Source organism: Protopterus annectens, chromosome 9.part0, assembly GCF_019279795.1.
Source record: "Protopterus annectens isolate FY-2018-M chromosome 9.part0, PAN1.0, whole genome shotgun sequence".
NCBI classification, from domain to species: Eukaryota; Metazoa; Chordata; order Ceratodontiformes; family Protopteridae; genus Protopterus; species Protopterus annectens.
Genome location: NC_056743.1, coordinates 1777143459 through 1777167235, shown reverse-complemented (window position 1 = coordinate 1777167235; position 23777 = coordinate 1777143459). Strand labels below are relative to the sequence as shown.

The following is a 23777-nucleotide window of genomic DNA, read 5'->3' as shown; positions in this document are numbered from 1 at the left end:
CAGCCATCGGCTCCGAAGCCAGAGGAGTCGAGACTGGTGGCATCGAGGCAGACCGTTCCGCCCTCGGCTCCGAAGTCCTTGGAGCCGAAGGAGAAGCCTGCCTATGTCTTTTGGCGGTCGGATCCGACGGACTGGTCGGAGCCGGCGCCCTTTTCTTTAGCTGGAGAAGGAGAGGATGCTAAAGCTTCTTCAAAGGAGGGTTTTATTAAGCCTTTAAGAATGAGTTTATTTTTCCTCTCCTGGAGGACCCTCGAGGAAAAAGCGTGACACACACTGCATGACTCTTGTAAATGTTTTGCACCCAAACAATAAACACACAGAGAGTGGTCATCTGTGATTGACATTTTAAAATTACATTTGGTGCATTTTTTAAAGCCCGAAGGCCTAGGATTCTGAGACATTATAACAATAATGCAGTAATTCTCTGACAGCAAAAACAACACTATCCTAACTTGACTTTCTGACTTAACTGACACTACAAAAATCAGTTACAACTGCCGATTAGATAAACAATCCGGTAACAACAATTAACTCAAGGGGATCTTAAAACCCCAAAGGTTTGAGAGGGGTTGACTGACCGAGAAAGGCCCTACAGATGAAGGAGGCCTGAAATCAGAACCAACGCCCAATCACACTACAAGTTTTTCACTAAAAAAACTCCAATCACACACAAAAGCACAGAGTAGCCGTTAAAACAGCTTTTTATGATAGGAACAGCAAATTTCTGACAGAAAAAAGTAAGTTAAATACTACTCAGCTCAGCCAGCTCGAGACCACGTCTTCGCTAGTTAGCGGCAAACGAGATCTGGGGGACTGGTAGTGGTACATCCTGGGATATAGTAAGCTCAGCCAATAAGAGACTTCGCTCTTTGGCATAAGCGTGCCGAGTCGGAGCCGAGGGATCGGCTCCGAACCCATCAGTCAGAATGTGGGCGAGATAGGATCACATAACATCTATCATTATGGAACTTATAAACAAAGACATTGGTAATCTCCAAACTCTGGACCCCACCCAGTTTGGGTTTGTAAAAGGCAGATCATGTCTCCTAAACCTGATAGACTTCTTTGAAGCAGTCACCAAAGCCGAAGACAAGGGTAAGGTGGTTCACACAGCCTATCTAGATCTTGCCAAGGCTTTTGACACCATCCTCCACTCTGGAATTATAGATAAACTCACTAGATCTTGCCAAGGCTTTTGACACCATCCTCCACTCTGGAATTATAGATAAACTCACTAAACTAGGTATAAATCCCTATGTCACAAGATGGGTTGCCAACTGGCTCACTGACAGAACCCACTCTGTGAAAGTAGCAGACTCCAAATCCGACTTCAGACCAGTGACAAGTGGAGTACCACAGGGTTCAGTCCTGGGTCCTCTCCTGTTTGGTACCTACTTCTCTGAAGTACAGGCTAACACAGAAGGTCTTTGGCTAACGAAGTTCGCAGATGACTGCAAACTAGGAGCCATAATCGAAACTCCCAACGATGTGGACATCCTACAAAAAGGCCTCACTGAGACAGATGCCTGGTGTCAAAGCCATGGCCTCAAGCTCAATGCCAAAAAGTGCATTGTCATCCCCTTTGGTAAAAACTCTGTACCCATGAACTACAACATAGGCAGTAGTATACTTAACATCGAAAGTGTGATAAGAGACCTTGGGACACAGGTGGACAGTAGTCTCTCCTTTGATAATCACATTGCCACAGTAATTAGGAAACCCTTCTGCGCGGCACACCTCATCACAAAAGGTTTCTCATCCAGAAAAAGAGAGGTCATTGTTCCCCTCTACTCGTCACTCATTAGGCCCATTATAGAGTACAACGCCCCTTTTGGTATGTACCTCACAAGACATCTACAACTGGAAAGGCCGCAGAAATACCTCACAAACAGGATTACCGGCCTCAAAACAGATGCCCTACGCAGACAAAAAACTCTAGCTTTACTCCGTCTCATATCGCCTACTCAGAGGTGATCTCTGCCTAACATACAAAGCTATGTCAAACCCAGAGCTGTTGGACATGCTCCACTTAAAGAAATCCCAATCCTTCCAAGCTACATGCTCTAGGGACCTAAACCTGGTCACCACAATAAACAGAACATGCCGGAAGGATAGATTCCTGTCCCAGAGACTTCCCATACTCTGGAATAAACTACCTATCTATATCAAACAAAAGCTCCTCATTAGCACTCAAGAAAAATCTTGACGATTGGATGGGAAATAGGAAATTCACCCCGGGGATCACCTCTGTGGCTCTGCTCAACAGTGGCACAGGAAAATAATTTTCATGGGTGGCAAAAGCCAGGGTACCTTTTTGGCTGGGCTTGTATAGGCCCCAGGGCCGATAGCCTAGTACCTACCTATGAACCTATGAACTGGTGTGACTGCCTGTCAAAGACATTTTTCGTGAGCATCTATTACACTTTTTTAAAACCCAAAGGGCGATGGTCCTTATGCTCTCTATCCTTTTCTTTAAACATTCTGACTGAAAAACTATAGTCTAGCTAGACAAGGCAACAACAATAACAAACTACTAAAGAAAAAATAAGATAGTGAGGGATAGAAAAGAGTCCATTGTATATTTTTTTTTTAAGACACACTCGGGGAGGAAAGGCCCTCTAACTTAAATGGGCCGTACAATCCTAAGGGGAAAAATAGGGGTCAAAAACTCTCAGAACAGTCACACAAAGAGATAACAGTAATAAAGACTGTAATAGAAGAAGAAAAGTTGAGAAAAGGACAAGATTTAGTAAATAAAGCTATTACTTAGCCAATGAGCCATTAAGACACAACCTCAAATCTTTCGCGGCAAACGAGATCTGGAGAATTGCCGTGAGGCACCATGGGATAGGGGTTAGCCTCAAACCAGTAAAAGCTCTAGAGCTTTAGTATCGGCCGAGTCAGAGCCGAATATCGTCTCCGAACTATCCAGCAAGAATTACGGTGAGACAGGACTACATAACATCATACGTTCAGCGTAGCACCTTCAAAATAAGTGCAGAGCTGATCAAGCTTATCTTGTTCTTCCAGCATTCCAGACAACTGCTGCAAATTGTGATTGAGTGAGGGATAACACTATTTAGTGACCCTGGGGTAATTTTTTTCTCCAGAAGTATTGTGGCTTGAAAAAAGCCACGAAAGCAGTACAGTTGAGAGTACCTCGTTTGGTGTTGTAGGTTGGATATATTTAACTTAACTTTAAGCATCTCGCAGCTATATTAATAAACAGATTAGTTATATTGCTTGCATTATCCCAACAATGATATTTTTGCATCAAGCTTTAAACAGTCTTTCAGCCTGATCACACCCACTATTGTGTTGTCAGTCAGGGAATGTCAAAACTGAACAAACTGTAAGGGGAACACTGCTTGCTGAATGAACCCAGTTGTACACAGAAGGAAACCCACCTCTAAATTTCAAACACAACCTTTTTTTTTACATATAGATACAGTAACTGTTAATTTGGCAAGTTAGTACTATATTTCTTTTTCTGATATATCCTACTGCAGTACCGGCCTCGGGGTACTAAAGTTTCCTGTGTGTTACACACTATTGTTTTGAAGGCAGATGGAAATCTTTCAATACATTTATGACAAAATTCTTATGCAAAATCTGAAAAAAAGAAGTTATGTACTCACCATAACGTTCCATCTGAGTAGGTAACTTCATTTGTCAGCAACCTGTGGGTATCAGATCAGATCCGGATCAGAGCCAGCAGCTTTCCAAGCTAGAGATCTGAGCTCCAAGCTCCTCTCCTTACCCATAACACCCTGCTACCTCCCTCCAGTCCTCAGATCGAGTTTGCCCGATTATCATACAGCACCAAAACAAACCACCTGAACATCCTAACCTGATACCTACCAAGAGTGAAACAATTAATCATTCAGGTAACGAACTACAGGTTAGGGGGACGGAGGGGGGTTTGGTTGCTGACAAATGAAGTTACCTACTCAGATGGAGCGTTATGGTGAGTACATAACTTCTTTATCTGAAGTAGTTAAATTCATTTGATCAGCAACCTGTGGGACAGAGTCCCCAGCTACCACAAACTTGGGAGGTCCTCAAGGAAGGATATTCCGGAGCACTGCAGAGCCGAAGGCTGCCCTCCCTCTAGATATCAAATCTAACTTATAATGTGAAATAAAGGTATGAGAGGAAGCCCAAGTAGCCACAGAACAAATATCATCCAAGGGTACCCATGACCAAAAGGCAGCAGAGGTAGCCATAGAACGGGCAGAATGAGTACGAACCCCCACGGGCTCAGGTCGACCAGAAATTTTGTACGCGAGTAAAATGCATTGAGATATCCACCTAGCTAGAGTCACCTTCGTTACTGGTTTACCCAAAGATGGCTTAGCAAAGGAAACAAAGAGTTGCTCCGACTTACGAGAGGCAGCAGTTCTGTGCAAATAAAAGCTCAACTGTCTATGCACATCTAATGAATGGAGTCTGTACTCCCCTTTGTTCTGGTAGTTAGGAAAGAAAACAGGCAGATTAATGGATTGGTTGAGGTTAGCCTCGGAAGCCACTTTAGGTAAAAAGGAGGGATTAGTCCTGAGGGAAACTCTGTCTTTATGGAAGACAAGATACGGAGGTTTAGAACAAAGGGCCTGAAGTTTTGATACCCTTCTAGCTGAGGTAATAGCAATCAAGAAGGCAGTTTTCCAAGTCAAATACTTTAAGTCAACCAAAGCTGCAGGTTCAAGGGGGGACCAGTAAGAGCCTGGAGGACTAAGGTTAGATCCCACGGAGGAACCGCATTCTTGACAGGAGGTCTTAAAAGAAAAGTGCCTTTCAAGAAGGCTTTGCAAATCTTAGAGGAAGCTAAGGGGGCCAAGATTGTCTCCGATGTGGAAGTGGGAAATGGCCGCCATTTGAACTTTCACAGTTAAAGAAAGTTCCCTGATGGAAAATGTGGGATAAGAACTCAAGTACTGCTGGAATGGGAGCCGTAAAGGGGTCCAAATTCCTATGCCCGGCCCAAATAAAAAAAGTTTCCATTTACTGTTGTAGACTTTCCTGGTAGAAGGCTTATGTGCCGCCACCAGAATGGATTTAACTGCGGACGAGATACCAGGAGTCCTAGCCACTAACGGAACTGGATCAACAAAGCGGAAAGCTTGAGGTCGTCCAGGTTTGGGGTTTTCAATCCCGAAGGATGAGAAAACAGATCCGGAATGGGATCTAAGATCCAGGGAGGAGCTATGAGATGAGACCGCAGGTATGGGAACCAGGTTTGACGAGGCCAGAATGGGGCTATGAGGACAACTCTGCTCCCCAACTGACGAGCTTTCTGCAAGAATTTTGTCATTAACAGGAGAGGAGGATAAGCATAAAGAAGACCGGATGGCCAAGCATGAACCAGAGTGTCTCTGGGGCTCTCCCCCGGTGGAGGGATTAAAGCAAAAAACTCGCTGCACTTTGCGTTTGAAGGCGATGCGAACAGATCGCAGCAAGGTTGACCCCATTTGAGGAAGATCTGTTTCGCTACTAAGGGATTCAGAGACCACTCGTAAGGTGAGAGGATAGTTCGACTCAGCTTGTCCGCTAAAATGTTGGACCGACCCAGAATGTGCGTTGGTAGCAGAAAACGGTTGGTGGATATCGCCCACTACCTAACTCTCATGGCCTCTCGGCAAAGAGGGTAAGACCTGGTCCCCCCCTGTTTGTTGATGTACCAGACCACTGACATGTTGTCCGTCTGAATTACAATAGTCCCTAGAGGGAGAAGGGCATGGAGAGCCTGCAACGCTAGAAGCACCGCCCTCATCTCCAGAACACTGATATGCAGAACGGTCTCTGGAGTCCACGTGCCTTGGACGGTTCTGCCCATGCAATGCCCCCCCACCCTAGGAGAGAAGCATCCGTGGTCACCGTGGCTTGGGGTAGAGGCATCAAAAAGGGCCGCCCTTCCCGAAGCACTCGGGAATGGAGCCACCAAAGCAGAGATTCCCTGCAAACCCTGCTGAGGGGAATAGGGGAGTACAACGGATGTCGAAGGATGGACCACTGGACCTGCAAGGTCCACTGAAGAACCCTCATATTCAAGTGGGCTAGGGGTGAAAGGTTGATGGCCGCCACCATAGACCCTAGGGCCCTCAGGACTAATTCCGCTGGTGGGGCCGGAGACTGTAGAAGAGCTAAGACATGGAGAGTTAGGTTGTGGAGTCTGTCCGACGTCAAGAAGGCCTTGGACTGAAGCGTGTCTATTCTGGCCCCTATGAAGTCCAGGACCTGAGCAGGCTGAAGGGATGATTTTTTGTAATTTATGGTGATCCCCAATAGGTGGGCCAAACGCAGGAAATAATCCCTGGCCGAGCATAGTAGATGCCCAGTGGGAGCGGCGAGGAGCCAGTCGTCCAGGTAAGGGAAGACCTGTATTCCCTGAAGCCTCAGGTGGGCCGCTACAACTGCCATGACCTTGGTGAACACCCTGGGGGCTGTGGTGAGGCCAAAAGGGAGGACTCTGAACTGATAATGACTGGCTCCCAACCGAAAGCGGAGAAGCCTCCTGGATCGCCTGTCCATTAGAATATGGTAGTACGCATCCTTGAGGTCTATGGAGCACATCCAGTCGTTCTTCTGCAGCAGGGGGAGAAGAGATTGAATGGTGACCATCTGGAATTTCTCTTTGGCATTGGACAGGCTCAGTGTAGACAGGTCGAGAATTGGTCTTAGGTCCCCAGTCTTTTTTGGCACCAAAAAGAACCTGGAGTAATTGCCCAATCCAGACTGGCCTGGGGGGACGTGCTGGATGGCTCTTTTTCTTAGCAGCTCTTTTATCTCTAAAGCTGCCACCTCCCTCTGAATGGGTGGGACATTGGGGAGGCGCCCTGACTGAGGGGGAGGATTTAGGAAGGGAATAGAGTAACCTCTGGATATTATTCGGAGCACCCAGTGATCTGTCATGATGGACTCCCAGTGTGCTAGGTGTTCCGAGAAACGACCCCCCCCCGACTGCCTCCAGAGAGGAGCAATCTGGCAACCCCTCAGGGTTGCTGCGCAGGTAGATCGGAAAAGGGTTCCCTCGACCCGAAATTCTTCGCCCCCCCCCCCCTGGGCTGGCATCCACCTTGTCCTCCCCTGCCTCTGAAGGATAAAGGGCCCAGAATAAAATGGGATTGTTGAGATTTCCGGAAACACATCTTCTTTTGTCCTCTCTGGTTCCTGGAAAAGGACCTTTGAGGAGCCAAGAAGCGGATTCCGATGGCAGACGTCTTCCTTGCTCTGGAGTAGTGTATCGCAGACGGTCTTGCCAAACAGCGTAGAACCGTCAAAGGGAGTGTTCGCAAAGGACGCCTTGAAGGGTTCCTCAAAATCGCAAAGACGGAGCCAGGCATGACGCCTTAAGGTGATGCCTGTGCCGCTGGCTCTAGCCGCCCCCTCCGTGGCATGGGAGAGAAGCCGCATAGATATGTTGGATATTGACTTTAGAGTGGCCATTCGTGCCGAGAAGGTTTGTTTGTCCTCGGCCGACATGGACTCCGGGGGTGACCCAGCGTACTCCTTGATTAGATCCCGCTGAAGCCGAATCACGTGTGCCAAGTAGTTCAGCGCCCTTACGGAGAAGGTGGCTGAAGCGAACATCCATTTTCCAATGCGGTCCATCGTCCAAGACTTCTTGTCTGGAGGATGTACCGAGGAACTATTCTTTGCCAGTTCCTTCTTGGTGGCAGCCGCCACCACCACCACCATGGCATCTACAAGGGAACCTTTGCTCCACGCCATCCTGTCGGGGGGCTAAAGATCTTATCTGGTCTCCTGGGTATCGGCTCTACAGTGTCCGGCTCCTTCCATGCCCTGGTAGTTATAAGATCTACCAGGGGTTCGGCCGGAGGAGACACCCAAGAGGTAGATGGGCCTGCATCAAACACCTCCAGAAACACAGACTCATCCAAGGAAGGTTTTTGGGCTGACCACCCCCCCTCTAACTCACAGCATCTCCATGATGTCGCCAAAAGAGACGTCCTTGGGGGGTGACCTGGGGGAACCTTCCCCTTCCTCCAAGTCAGTGTCTTCCGTGAGGGACTCGAGGGAGTCCAAGTGCCTCCTTTTACACTTTTCTTTGTGAGGGACCTCCTTGGGGGGGGGGCTGTCCGAGGAGGGCCTGTTCCTCTACCCGAACCATCTGGGATGTAGACGCAGGCTGCCCCTGGGGCTGGATGATGGAAGACAGGCCCGTCTGCGATGGAATGTTGGGTGGATCCGTAGCACGAGCCAGGGGCCTCGAATCCCTCAACAGTACCCTCTCCACTATGTCGAAGGCTGAAGGTGACCCACTCTCCCTAGGATCAGAGAGCAGCCCCCTTGGATATGATGTGTGGATCACAGCGAGAGCAATCGGACCCGAAAGAGAAGTGTGCTCCGACCGCATTGAAGCCAAAGACACACTCACCCCTTTGTTTCCGGGGCTCGGCTCACGGCCCCGAGAGCTTAGATCCGAAAAAGGACCAGACAAACTCGAGGGTACAGCTGGCGAAGTAGCGATTGCTATCGGCGCCGACTCCCCGGCTCCAATGGCTCCGAAACCCAATAATGGATCGGAGAAGGAGCAATGGGGGCAAAGAAAGGGGCCGAGCCCCCCCCCCCGGGGGGGAGGCAAGAGCACTCTCATCTGCATTTGGGCCTGGAGTAAGCGACGCATCATCCGGTCCATGTCCACATCTGAAAGGCTCCTAGTAGCTCTAGAAGAAGCTGCCGAGGCTGGCCGGGAAGGCCACCTCGACGACCTCGAAGGTGACCGGGTCTCCTCCTCCAGCTCCGGATAGAAACTTGGAGAATGTAGCCGAGAGGGGGAAGACCCGGAGACCTTCAAGGGAGAACTGAGCTGCTTAGCCGGCGGGGCCGAGGGGGCACAGATCTACTAACTATACTAAGGGTTGGTAAATATACACACACACACCAATTTCTGAAGAAAAGCTAGAGCAAAAAACCCTATAAATCACTCACGAAACCGCCAGGAGCTCGTCTCTCGTGCTTCAAGAAGTCGGGGCAAATGAGATCTGAGGACTGGAGGGAGGTAGCAGGGTGTTATGGGTAAGGGGAGGAGCTTGGAGCTCAGATCTCTAGCTTGGAAAGCTGCCAGCTTGGATCCGGATCGGATCCAATACCCACAGGTTGCTGAGCAAATGAAGTTAACTACTTCAGATCTGACTTTCTGAATGTCTAATAAAACTTTTTTTGTGGGTGTGTCAAATAAGTCTACAGCTGTTTTCACTCTAAGCCCTATCTCCAAACAACTCTTTAAAAAGTGATGCCTGACATTGCAGGTGTCATGCCAGAATGGTTGCTGTCTCTGTTTATGACACTGAGTGCTAGTGTAAATAACACACTGAAGTAAGACTTCTAGCAATGTAAGATTCCCAAGTCAGATATCATGCATTTTCTGAAGGATAGGAATCTTTAGCTCAAAAGACTGCCATTATTTAATGATTTCCAGTCCTTAAAGGTTTGTCTGTACATGTGCTGCATGTTGTACAGGAATTATTCATTTCTACTACCACACCCACAGTTGATTTTTCCATACCCACCAAACTCACTGTCCTACTTTCACACCCCCACCCCAGTAGTCAACTAACCACACTGCGTCCCCCCCCACACTTTTCTAGATTATTGGATCCGCCATTGGTGAGTGAATATATTTTCCAATATAGATATGGGAGATTTACTAATTTACAACATATAGATTAGCAAGAAAAAAAGGTTAGTGTCTAATTTACTACAAATATATATTAGCAAGAAGAAAAACAGGTTAAGAGATGGGAGATGGGGGCTAAGAGGTGATACTGAGAGGGTAGAGAAAGTGAAGTAAAGAACTAAGTTTAAGAGAGAAAGTTTTCAGTACTAGGTAGTGTTAACTGAGGGCTATTGGCTAAGGTGAGAGCATGAATAGTTCCAAGATGCAGTAAAATATTCCTTTAGCAAGTGTTTGATTGGAAGGACAGGGTTAGGTTTGATGTTTATGTAAGGCATCCCATATTTTGGCTACCGAGTGTGAGTATAGTCTGAACAGCTGTTTTAGGTTTGTGTATACGGAGAAGCTGTTTATTCTCTGATCCAAGGGGTTATTTGGGTAGATTAGCTGTTGAGTATGGAACACAGAGAGGGGCAGTTAGCAGGTTTTCTTATGATATTATGGGCAGTCAACAGTTCGATGTACTTAAGATGCTGTGGAATTTCTAACAAGTTAAGAGCTTGAAGAACAGAACAATGATTGCTGTGATAGGCATTTGTAGCAAATTTTGTTACAGCATGATTCCATTTATGCTGTTAGGTGTAGAGGTTTGCAAGAATAGGTGCGCTGTACAGAAGTGAGGGTAGCAGACAGCTAGTGGCAAGGGTGTGTTTTGTGGTTGATATTAGAAAGGGTTTATGTGTACAAAGGATACAGAGTTCCGATTATATAGAGAACAGTATAAAGAAAACTAAAAGTCAAACTTAAGGTTTTCATCTATTGTAATTCTTAAGAGCTTGGTATGAGGGACAACTTCAATAGTGGTCTTATTTAGTGAAGTGTTATTAAAGTTATTTGTTTCAGGTGTGAGTGTTCTGGGGGTAAAGAGAAATTTGGTTTCATTAGGGTTGAGTAGGAGCTGTGAATTGTTCAGCCACAGTTCAGGGAAGGAAAAGGCTTCTTGGGTTATCTGTTGTAGGTGGGAGAGTGTTTGAGGAGCAGATAATGGTCGAGTCACTAACCATCATCAATTGATGTGAGTGAGCATCTGACATCAATTCACCCATGCTGGAACAGGAATCATACATAGGTCACCTCACTGCACTGAGGACGCGTGCAGCACTGCAGGTGTATTACCTGCAGCAATGATCCTAGAAGTTAGCAGCTGTGATGTTCCCTTGTAAGATGGTTAGCATGTGTGATAGCACACGTGCATTTAGCAAACAGCACTTGTACTCAAAAGCTGCTGCGGGAAAGAAATAGGTGAAGGTAATGTGCAAATGACAGCTCCTAAATTCAACTGGTTCTTGCCTCAAAGGAATGACTGCCCCACAGTACCCTTGCATCCAGGGAATGAACAGACCAACTGTGCTGCCAGGAGGCAGGGTTAGATTGTCAGCGGACACATCAAGAATGGCAGCACATCCAAAGCTATATCAGCCATAGAAATGCTCAGTGTGTGATTCAAAGACAGAACTGCATTCTGTCTTAATATGCAGACTACTGATGTAAGAAATAATTATTGTATGCTATATTCTTCTGTGAACAATGCTCTTGTTACAGCAGAAAAGTTGAGAATAGTGAAAATATGATCATAAGAAATCACATCTCACAGTCAAGGAAGCACTTGCAGCCATATATTGGCAGTAGCTTTCTGCAGCAGAATCCTAAACATAGGAGGGAGAATCCTAAACCCAGGGAGTGGCGCACTGCAACTGTGGTCCCACTTCACAAAGGTGGTGCCTCCACCGACCCTGGAAATTACCGGCCCATTAGCTTGACAAGCCTTATCTGCAAAGCCATGGAGAGGATCATAATGGACCTCATAAATAAAGACATAGGGAATTTGCAGACTTTGGATCCATCCCAGTTTGGCTTTGTCAAAGGCTGATCATGCCTTCTAAACTTGGTTGACTTTTTCGAAACAGTCACCAAAGCCATTGATGAGGGAAAGGCAGTCCATACAGCCTACCTCGATCTGGCGAAGGCCTTCGATACAATACCCCACTCGGGTATCATTGAAAAACTCATCAGCTTAAATGTTAACCCATACATCACAAGATGGGTTGCAAACTGGCTGAGTGACAGAACCCACAGGGTCAGAGTTGCTGGCGCCATGTCAGACTCAAAGCCTGTCACAAGTGGTGTACCACAGGGCTCAGTCCTGGGCCCACTCTTGTTTGGCATCTACTTTTCCGAAGTACAAGCAAACACAGGAGGGTTATGGCTGACAAAGTTTGCAGATGACTGCAAACTGGGCGCCATTCACAGAAACGGATAACTGGTGCCAGAGCCATGGCCTAAAGTTAAATGCCAAAAAATGCATAGTCATACCCTTCGGGAAAAACAAGGTTACCCCTAGCTACCAAATAGGTGGCAATCCACTGAGCAAAGAAGAAGTTATCAGGGACCTGGGGACCCAGGTTGATAGTAGTCTGTCATTCGACACCCATGTAGCTAAAGTAGTTAGGAAGACCTTCTACATTGCCCACCTTATCATGAAGGGATTCTCATCTAGATCAAGGGAGGTCATAGTCTCCTATACTCATCACTCATCAGACCAATGATTGAGTACAATGCCCCATTCGAATGTATCTGACCCGACACTTGCAGCAGCTGGAGAGGCCACAAAGTTCCTCACCAAAAGGATAAAGGGTCTCAAACATCTGTCCTATGCTGCCCGACTGAAAGAACTCCAGCTCTATTCAGTCGCACGCTACTCAGAGGTGACCTTTGCCTAACATACAAGGCCATGTCAAACCCAGATTTGATGAATATGCTTCACCTCAAAAATCTAGATCCGTCAGAGCCACAAGGCGGGAGACTTAAACCTCGACACGGCTATTAATAGGACGTGCTGGAGGGATAGATTCATCACCCAAAGACTCCCTATGCTGTGGAATAAAATCCCGGTATATGTGAGGCAGAGCACCTTGCTGGCCTTGTTCAAGAGAAATCTTGACCAATGGATGGGAGATCGCAGATATACCCCAGGGATTACCTCAGTGTCACTGCTCAACAGAGGCACAGCAAAATAATGGGTATAGTTCCCCATACTAAAGGGGTGGCGTAAGCCACAAAACTATGGGCTAGGCTTGTAAATGCCCTCGGGCAGATAGCCTAGTATGAACCTATGAACCTATGAACCTATATCCTCTGATGCATCAACCCAAACATGTAGATGTGTACAGATATGAATCATGAAGAAGATCTACGTTGTTGTGGTTATCTGTGTTGCACAACATCACTGATACCACCATCCAGGGCAGTTACAGCACAAGTTGCCCAGACATGTATGGACTGGGAACCTACTGCACTTCTGTTTAACACCGGGCAATGCATTATCGAATGTGGCATATTATGTTTTATGACCTGAAGAACAACAGCCAAAGCCTATACAGTGTGTATGTGGCACACAGCAGTACTCCTGATCCTGGGCTCTGTGCTTGGTTACTCTTGGTACGCCTTTCACAGTAATGCATGACAAGTGGCTTCACATTTTGAGATGCACTTCAGAAACAAGGAGTGATATCAATGCCCAGTTCTGAGGGATAAGCACACACCAAAAGGCAGAGAGACAGAAGGGAAGCGGTGTACATGTACACAGATGGTTTCATGTACATTTGTATGTACTTGTATAGTTTTATATAAATACATTTTATATAAATACATTTTTTATATATATATATATATATATATATATATATATATACATACACACACACACACACACACACACACACACACACACACACACACACACAAAGATATGGCTACATTATTTTTAAAATGTCTCTGTTACACGTGTAGACTGTAAGGCAGGCCTGTCTGCGAGATCATCACCTCCAATGATTCTGGCAAGTGCATACCTGAATAGTAGCCCTAGCCCTGCTCCCATGATAGAGGAATAAAGCCCTAACTGTGGCCCACGTGATCATTCTTTTTTGACTAAAAGGCAAAAGAGATGGAGGCAGAACTGGGATGATAAGATGATCAAGCCTTAAGTCAATCAGTCCTAGGGGAGAAAAGCAGCTTAGCTCCCCATGTGGGTTACATGCAGTGGGAGAACTGGGTAATGCCGCCATGGAGTTTGGCCTGGATACGACATGCTGTTGTGGCACTGCCACACAGGTCACTGGCAGTAACATGGGAAAGCTTGCATGCTTCTTCCCCAAGACTAGCAGTTATAGCATACCTTGATGCTATTGAAGGGACTTTAAGAGCTCCGAAAAGATCCACCTGACAGACTAACTGATCCACTCTCTACTACCCAACTCTTCCCACTCAGAGAGGGTCTAGCCAGCAATCTTAATCTCAGGAATGAAGGAGCTTTGACTCTCACCTCAAGAAGGGGACTGGACTTGAGCTTCAATTTGTCCTGGGGAAGCTGGAATGTCTATTGGAGCCAATGGATCTGGATTTAGTGAGTTCAGTCTGTGGGCCTGGCTGACTCCCTCAGGACAAAAGAATGTGTCACAACTGGGCAATGGTAATGGGGGAGGGCACTGGGACAGTTGAGCAGATGGGATTAAAAAAAAAAAAAAAACAGTAGCTTTAATGTTTGGAGAAATAATGTGATACCGTCAAGTTCTGGTGTGAGCATCAGCTCCCAAAAACTGTGGACAGATGCATGGTAGGCAGGTCACCTGCAATCCACCAGACAGCAAAGGTTTACTATGGTGCACAGTATCATACTAGTTTGAGCATGGAGTCAGATTTGTGTTCCTTAAGTAGGAGTACACATTTTGGTTTCATTACTTCCAAGCATAAGCCTTACACAATTCCTGTGTAGTTTCACTGGGCAGGACCCATTTTCAATGGATTCCCAGGAAGAAAAGACATGTATGAACACATTAAAATATACATAGTAACACATATTCATAGATACAATGATAGGACGTCCTGGCAAATTACTGAACACATTATAATAAACAGAATGGAGCACAGCATTACATGAACCCATTGCATTAAGCAGACAGCAGTGAAGTATTGCATTCACAGAATACAACAGAAACAGTCTCAGTTACAGAATAACAAATGACATACAATCATCCACTTTCAAATATGTAAGCATTATCAATGAATAACAGACTGATTTACCATATTCTTAAGCAGACAACACATTGAGCCAATACTGCAACTGTTACAAGAAGAGAAAAACATTATATGCAGACAGACACAAATGCGCGTACACACACACACACACACACACACACACACACACACACACACACACACACACACACACACACACAGCTCTAGATCACCAGAAACATATAGACAGCTGCAACCTTTAGGGGAAATCAAGGTGTTTTACAAGAGGGTCAGATTAAGGAGGCCATGACATACCCAGGCTGAAAGAAAAGAAAAAAAAAACCTTAAGGATACACTGAAAGAATTTGCAATGTTAGTGGTGGTAGAATTCCAGGGCAGCCATGGTGGTGCAGCAGCTAGCATTGCCGCCTCACAGCAAGAGGTTCCCGGTTTGATTTTCGGCTGGGGTACCGTCTCTGCGGTGTCTGCATGTCCTCCCTGCAGTTGTGTGGGTTTCCTCTAGGTGCTCCTTTTTCCTCCCACATCCCAAAGACATGTTGTAGGTGGATTGGACACTCTAAATTGGCCGTAGGTGTGACTGTGTGTGTGTGTGTGTGTGTGTGTGTGTGCATTCCTTCTGTCGAAGGTTGGGTGCCGAGCTGGCAACTGAACACTGTAAACCTCCACTGCCAATCATTCTGTGGACCATTGTTCCGCTGTGGCAACCTGTAACTGGGAAAAGCCAAAAGAAGTGGCAGTAGTAGAATTCCAGTTTTTTCAACAGCTGAAGAGGAGAAGTCTGAGTGTCCATGATTAAAAGCCATTACAGTCTTGGTTAGGAACTGACTATAAGAATGAAATGTACAGGTAAGATTAAGGGAATTAATGAGGGACATGATTCTGGTTGGTAAAGAAATTTGTGACCAATGCATAGGTTATAGTGAAGAAGCTGTTATCAAAACCTACACAGATAACAGCCAGAGTAAAAAAAAAACATTAAATTCTTTGCCAAAAGGATCAGAATAAAATTTAAGGGCTCAGGGATAAGCCTCAGCTGAATTTGACAGAAAAGCACAACTTTGGGAAATCTAAGAAGCAGTATAAAAGTTAAGGTGCCAGAAAGATTTACACTGTTTACCTAAGCATGTAGCATCATACAATGGTGCAAGCATGACTTGTTTGTGCCCAAACTGTTGATTGCACTAATACACTCACTGAACTTTAGTAGCAGAACAAAGATAACTCCTTCCAATTTGAAGGAATAGGCAATTTCTAGAATTTGGATTGCTTTGTACATTGTGAATTCATTAAGATCTGGCTACTGCTAAAAGGATGGGTAGAACACAGAAAAATGGATAAATGAAGTATGTGGGGGTCTACGTTAAATAAATAAAATATCTTGCACTGTAAGATTAAGGAATGTATTTTACTTTCCCTAAACCTACAGTAAAAGATATTTCATTTACTAAACAAAATACCCCACGTATTTCTATACACAAGCACACATACATGCACACAGTATTATGAATGCATACACACAAAACCATTTCCTGCATGCCACACTGACTGCTTGGGATTTAAATCCATGTTTGCAGACTTTGTTTTGATAACTACCCCTTCCCACAAGTAATACAAACTTAAGGCTGCAAAGGACGATAAAAACAGAAAGAAGAAACACTTACAAACTCTGCTACTTGAAGACAATGTCTTATTATGTCTTTTTAAATTAGGTGGCAGTGCTGAAAGGGAGAGCTTGAATTTTCAGACCTTGCAATATTATTATTTCTATAAGTATGACTGACAGACACCCTATGACTAACTGACCAAATGGCCTCAAGAAAAAAAGCTTGAGCACTGTAACCCCATGACGATATTTTCTACTTCCCCTATGTATTTATATATTATTTTTTTAAGGAAGTCAATGACTCACCCAATATTATACTAACAGATATTAAAATGTTGATGGATATTAATGACTAAAACTTTCTAATGGTAAGGGGAAGCTTACTGCAAGATGTTTGCTGGAAGGCATTGTTTAATGCATCTATCATTTTCTTTTATTGATATTTTACTACTAGGGTCCCCCTGGCATTCTCCCAATGGTGAGTCAAACAATAAGCAGAGGCCATCTCTAAGTAAATTGTCCTGAGGCTTTATGGAAGAGTTCAAGTTTTGCAGTCTTATGATTTTTTCCTACCAGGAATCCCTATTAATTTTTAACATCTTTTATATGGTTTGTTTGAAGGCTACAGAGCAGTGTTAATGAGTATCCATGAGATACAAAGTGGTATAACAATATGCCTGGAATTAATAGCTATATTGCCCACTGGTTAGACTTTATATAGTAATTCCCTAGACATTTACATCTAGTGGTTTTTAGGATTTGACAATTTATCTTATACAAAAATGTACATCCTTTTAGCCAGCTTTAATGGTGCTAAATTTATGAGCATTAAAAGTGAGGTCATTACTAGTGCCCCAGGTTAGCATGTTTTCTAGACCATTTTAGATAAATTAATTTCAGTTAAAGCTGATAAAGTTATCCAGTTTGCAGTCAAGAACATGCCTGGTCATTCACAGTCTGTTTCCTCACTTTTAGAGGAAAGCCGTCCAAAAAGCAGTAGTATTAATACACAGTCCCATGGGACACCATTGTCATTCCTGTCAGGACAGACAGGTAAGGTCATCCACACCCTGACTTGTTGCATTCTGTTACTTAACCAGGATTACATATAAGCTGGCATTTAATGCTTCTTAACTGGCCAAATATTCCCTTACGTGGAACAGTGATGAATGCCTTAGCCAGGTCGAGATAAGCAGTACATACTGTCCATGCTGAATCAGCTGCTATGGTTACCTCTTCAAACAGAGTAACATGATTCAAAAAGTAATCTCTCCCTTAACATATCATACTATTTTGTTACCTAACAGATGTAGGAAGTCTGTATAATTTTGGATAAGCTCCATTATTACTTTTTCCATAACTTTACAGATTACTAGTCAGGATGGCAGGGCTCACTCTCTGGGCTTGATATGACCCTTCCTCTGTGAAAGAATACCGCTACAGCCCACTACCATATGTAAGGGATATGTTCACATGCCAACATCATAAAAGATGGGGAGTTTAATTAGATTTTCTTTGATTCTGTACAGGAAACCACCAGGTACACTGACTTACTCCACGGAACATACTTTTTTTGTTTTTAACTATTTGTGGCAGCAGTTATGTTTGATAATTAAATACGTGTTATATCCCATTGTTGAAGACAAAGTATTTCCTTTATACTAAAGTTTTCACAATTATTTTTTTCAAGCTAATTTGCTACATCCTTTGATTAGGTGAGCAATCCATTGTCTATTGAAACATGTTACATAAACGGTTTCTATTTTATAAGTGTCCAGTTTCATTTAATATCTTGTCACTTCTTTCAATGTTTGATAAGCCGAGTTCCTGGTTAAATCAGGAAGATTTGATAAAGAATTTATTACACATTATTTCATCTATACTTATTTTACGATTAGGGTAGTCTTTGAAAGCCAAGCAGTCCCAATACTTATATTGTGCATCTTATCCATTGTGTGATACCAAAGTATGTTCGTCTTACGAGTACGTGTTCATGAATGCAGAAGTAAATATCATGAAACTTGACAAAAGAATCCTGACAACACTTGCTTGCATCATTAAAAAGAGCATACCAATTCATTTTCATAAGTACGTCATTTACTGCATTACAATTTCCACAGATAAAGTCAAAGAGTGATGATTTATTTAGGATAAAAGTTTTATTTTACTCTGAAGTTAATGATGATGTTAATTACAGAAGGTATAATTACAGACGGGAAGAAGAAAATATACTAAGTTTTGCTAGCATGATATCTAAGAAATTGCCATTGCTAGCTGAATGTTTTACGATTTGTTCCAGGTTGTTTTGGTAATGCAGTCTATTATTCTGAAGCACAAAGCTCTGGGATATTACAGAAAAAACAAGCGGCATGAAGGTTGGGTAGGAAAAATCACATCTTCACATGAGAAATACAGGTGGAAGATGAGCTTTTAAAACATCTGCCATTTCCTGTACCTTAAAGAAAGCAGGAACAGGCAAATTCTCAATGGTACAGAGAGTGGTATAAGCACTAGATCTTCACAGCTCAATGCTATCTGCCTGAATTGCAACAATCTTTACAATGTAAAGACAAAATATTTCACACAGAATATTTAAACATCTTTATAAGTGGTAAATCTCTTACTAATGTTACAAGCATTTTTGATCTGTAACAACCTCAAAATAATCTTGCTTTTCATAGTCAATTAAATGGCACAGTGACTGCTCATGGAAGAGATTTAAATAACCTCCAAAACAAAACAGGATTGTAGTGGCAGCTAAGGTTTACTGCGGCTACTCTGCCTGGTAGCCCCATCTGTTTTATAGCCCCAAGTACACAAAAGCAGTGTTATAAACAATTTACATAATAACAATGTTTTTATCAGTTTTTGTTGATTTGTCAGCTCTAAATATAACTGGTGTGACCTTTTAAATCAGTGCATTTTTACGAACGAATGAGTTCTGACAAAGTCTAATTCATTTTAACAGATGAAAGCACTTAATAAAGCCAGACTGTGTTTTTATCCTAGAAGGAAGTGGTATTATTTGTTTTTATTAATTATACAAGATATAACCATGGGTGGAGAGAAGAAAGATCCTACGTTTGTTAGTATATTAACCATGACTTAATCATTCCTTGATGAATTTTGAATGATTTATTCTAAACTGGTTTTCATAAACAAAGTGCAATAATCTGAAGCATGAGACCCTGGGCAAAGTAAAATGCAAGAAAACACAGCAGGAAAAAATACACAGTACCACAGTATTGGTTTCTGTACAGAACACAGCAGAGTAACAAGAGGTGGGGTCTCACTGCCAGAGACGAGGTACATACAACAGATATGCATCACAGCTGGACCAGAAATACAAGCACACAGACTGGAGTAAATAGTTTTCAACTGTCATAATCTAGTAATCCATTATCAGAAAGCAAACAGTATGCCCCAGTTCAGTTTGCCCAACACTGGATTTAGTGATCTAAAGAAATAGCAGTGTGAATTTACTTGGCCAAAAGCACATTAATGGAACAAGAAATGTAAAAAAAAAAAAACCTTAAGAAATCAACAACGCTACCCTATATTCTGTTAATGGTAAAATAGATAAGGTTTAAACTCGGTCTCCTCTGAATCTGGACTCTGCCCAGTACGGCTAATCCAGTAAACAAAATGTAACCAACTAACTTTCCAATGCTGAGCACCTTGATTTTTGTTCCCAGTAGAAAACCAGTTCTCATTGTCAGTGATTATTTGTGTGGTACTGCCTCTTTACAACTGTGGAGTCAGAAAAGGGGAATGTGGAGGCTTAGCCTCTCACGTGGAGGCTGCCATGTTACAATTAACTCTTCAGGTGGAATTTGTCATTGCTGAAGCTTTAACTGGTCTGTTTAGCCCTCCCAAAACCATACTGCTTGATCAGCTACACTAAATAGTTCACTACTGTACTTAATCTTATACTTGTGGCTGAAAAGGCTCTGAAAGTTCACCCACCCAGTTAACAAATACATAAAATACATACAATAAAATAAAACAAAACAAAAAATAAATGCAATACTTTTTCAGTAAATAACTAAAATGCAGGTTTAATAGAGAATCTAACCTAGAGGCACTTGACATTTACCATTATAACCACTAAATTCTAGGTTTGTCATGTAATGAGACCAATAAAAAATATATATTGTGCTCTTCATCAAAAAATGCATATAAAAATCCAACTTAGTCTAGAAAAGAACGTACATCTTAGAGACAACTGCTGTAACAAAGAAATGCTACACACACTTACAGTCTTTTCTTAATCAAGTTCTTGTGGTACGAAACCTCTTGTCCTTGCACCACTTCACTAAAACAAGAGCAACAGACGTGTAGCTTTCCCTAAGTCTTTCTTGGCTATAACAGGTACTACATTCTTTTACATCTAAATTTACAAGAATCAAAGCTTTTATTGTTAGCTGAAAGAAGGAACTAGTCCTCCCTCCACTGTACTCAAATGGAGATGCAACAGGAAAATGCTAGTCAACAAAAAAAGCCCCAGACATTTTCTGCTGATGTGCAAGTTACTCATCTCTCTAGCATTCCATTCTGCTTTCAAAAACAAAAATCACATGACTTATCAGGACTCAAAATGCAAAGTGAATTTCTTAACTCTTTATCTTGCCCAAAACAGGCTCAGCTTTCATAAAAGTACAACAGGCATTACAAAACGCACGTCAAACTGCACTCAGGCAGCTTTATTTTAACTTAGCTGAAAAACACATGGGAGATCCTTCTATCGGTGGCATTTTACTGGGCAAGTCTGTTTACTGCGACAGCTATGTTTGTGGGCAGAATCTAACTTAGGCGTCTTAATGTTTGGACAGTGTACCACTGCAGATTATCTCTTTTTAAGCAGAGGAGTTGCTTGAGATGGCACACAATTTTCTTGACTACTGTCCTTCAGAAATGATCACCCATTCTGCCACTACAAGGTCCCATCCAGTTATAGATTTCTAGGTGGGGCAAGGCTGAAATACAATGTGGTTCACAGGTTAACTTGCGTTTGCAGAACTGGTAGGACTCAAACCCAACTCATATTTATATGCAAATGTTTTCCATTTTCTCTTTGCTACACCACATCTGTGTTCACACATTTTACTGTTCTGCATTAGTACTTTAGCCTTCTATCTAGTGCAAGGCTGTATATTCAATACAGTTTAATGGCAGCATGCTGCCTCAATAATGGAGATCTGTAAGGACAAGGGTAAAACTGACTGCAAATACCTCGTGGTGAAACAAATGTCAACTGTGAGAAGGGGTAGGGAAAAAAAATGTACGTATAGTGTACCACATCATCTGGACAGCTGGAGAAAGCCACCATGTGCTGACCTTCCGCTCTACCAGCTACTCTGATTCCAACCTACTTCTACCACATGCTATTTCCAATACATTTCGAAATCCAACACATTTCGAAACCCCATCACCATCTCTGGTCACAAAGTTCTACCATCCACTGTGCAGGAGGAGGAGATTTAAAAAGAACTTTAGGAAAATCTTTCATTCAGTTTGACCCTTTCCACTTGCCTACAGATAACGCAGTGCAGGAAATACTGTATTGGTTCTTCTGTGTTACTAGTGACTCATGGCAGGTATTACACAGCAGTCTCAAGCACAGCACAGTGCAGCATCAAGCACCACAGACAAGCATGAAGGCATGTGCATCTAGTACTCTCCTACCTAGAAAGGATATGTTTATCAGAAAGGTGCCTCAGCAAAGGATGATGTGGGACATTATGTCATATGATCTGGGGGCAGTTATAGGGTAAAGTGTAGACTAAGAGGATTAGAGGTCAGGCTGGAAGGTGGGCAACTATCCAGCATACAATTTACATAACTGCATACACCATTGCACAGATCACTAACTAATGTAATTGGTAGGAATAATGCAGTAACCTACCCACCATCCAGATGGCAATCACCATAACTCTTACTACAACATGTGATTCAGCCAAGGAGCTACTGTGACCCCAGATTCTTTTCATTTTATAATCTCTCGGCTTCCCCTTCACAACATGCATGTTATCACTCCCTCCCCAACAAACCACAATTTTCCAATTTTCTTTGTCAAGTCCCAGATTTTTGAGGGCTGAAGGCTAGTTTCTGTACCCCTGTCTAGTCTATCAGAAACATACCAATCTTGTCAATCAGTGAAACAGGCAAATATTGTAATACTGTTCAACAAACCCAATGTAATAACAGACACAAATATGGTAAATGGGCCCAGTCACAATCAGTAAACCCCACCCTGTAACACTTACTGTATAGTACCTTTTCATTGGACTCTTCCTCTACGTACCACTCCGTCTCCTTGTCTCAAAGAACTGTAGCTAGTTCATCTGGTTTGTTCCCAGAATGATGCCCCCCTCAACTCCTCCATGTGCCATGCAGCCTCTTTGCCACACAGACCTCTGACCAGCTCGTCTGGAACCCTTTGCAACTTCCTAAACTAGCACCGCCTTAACTCAAAGTTGAGCATTAAAAGAAGCACTGTTTTGCTCCTGTACAAAGGTGCTTACTGTAACAAAAAACATTAAAATAAGTGTTACTATCATACTACTGTCAACTCACCTTGCTGCTTCAGCAGAGATCCAACTGCAGCACCTGCATTTATCAGCACTGATACTGTGCTCCTGCCCTACCTCCACATGCGGATCCTGCCCTGTGGCAGCTGCACCTTTGCCCTACCCTTCTTACATTTCTGTCACTATATAATAATTTTGGTCCCCACCAGTTTCAAAAAATTTCTCCACTTGCCTCCTTCACATTATGGTATCTAAGGGCATACTAAATCCTGACATACACCCTCAGGGCTTCCTTTGTAAAACTAAGTAGAGGTTCAATCACATAAATGGAGCAATCTGGATAACAAAACTACTGCTGCGTAAAGCATATGGATGCCCATGAGCAATACCATGCCTGTTCAAGAACTCTAGTAATCCACCCCACAGAAATGTGTCCATAACATTCTCACATCATTGGGCAGGACCACAATGGACAGTTTCCTTCTTAATAGTATGCAGCAGACTATTGCATGGTCACAAAATGACTACCCAGCTACATTCATTCAAGCACTACAAAGAAACTCTCTCCTGCCCTAAAGAAGACCTCTCAGAGTACCATAGGGCTCACTTCTTGTGTCAGTACTCTATTATGTTCATAAACTCCCTAACACTAGACAGCCATCACCTACAGCCCATTTGTGCTAATGATACAACACTGCTTGTACACCAGACCACTCAAGCACTCAGTTTAAACGTAGACGCTAAATATAATTGGTTCAGATAATTCATTTTCTGTCATCTTTTTTAAATGTAAATGCCATTCAGGTCCCAGGCAGTTTCAGTGAGACAGAAATTAAAGAATGAAGGCCCTATAGTGCCTTTTTTAGGCAAGATTCAAATGACAAATTCACCATCGTAACAGGAACAGGCAAGCAAA

General features: G+C 43.3%; 1 protein-coding gene across 1 annotated transcript in view; it reads right to left on the bottom strand.

Annotated features, from left to right (window-relative positions):
* The window catches only part of ACP5 (acid phosphatase 5, tartrate resistant), a 442332-nt gene extending 421539 nt beyond the window's left edge, over positions 1–20793 (bottom strand). The window contains exon 1 of the mRNA XM_044084644.1: positions 20590–20793. The gene's annotated coding sequence lies outside the window, so the exon portion shown is untranslated. The remainder of the gene's footprint in view (positions 1–20589) is intronic.
* Positions 20794–23777: the final 2984 nt, after the last annotated feature.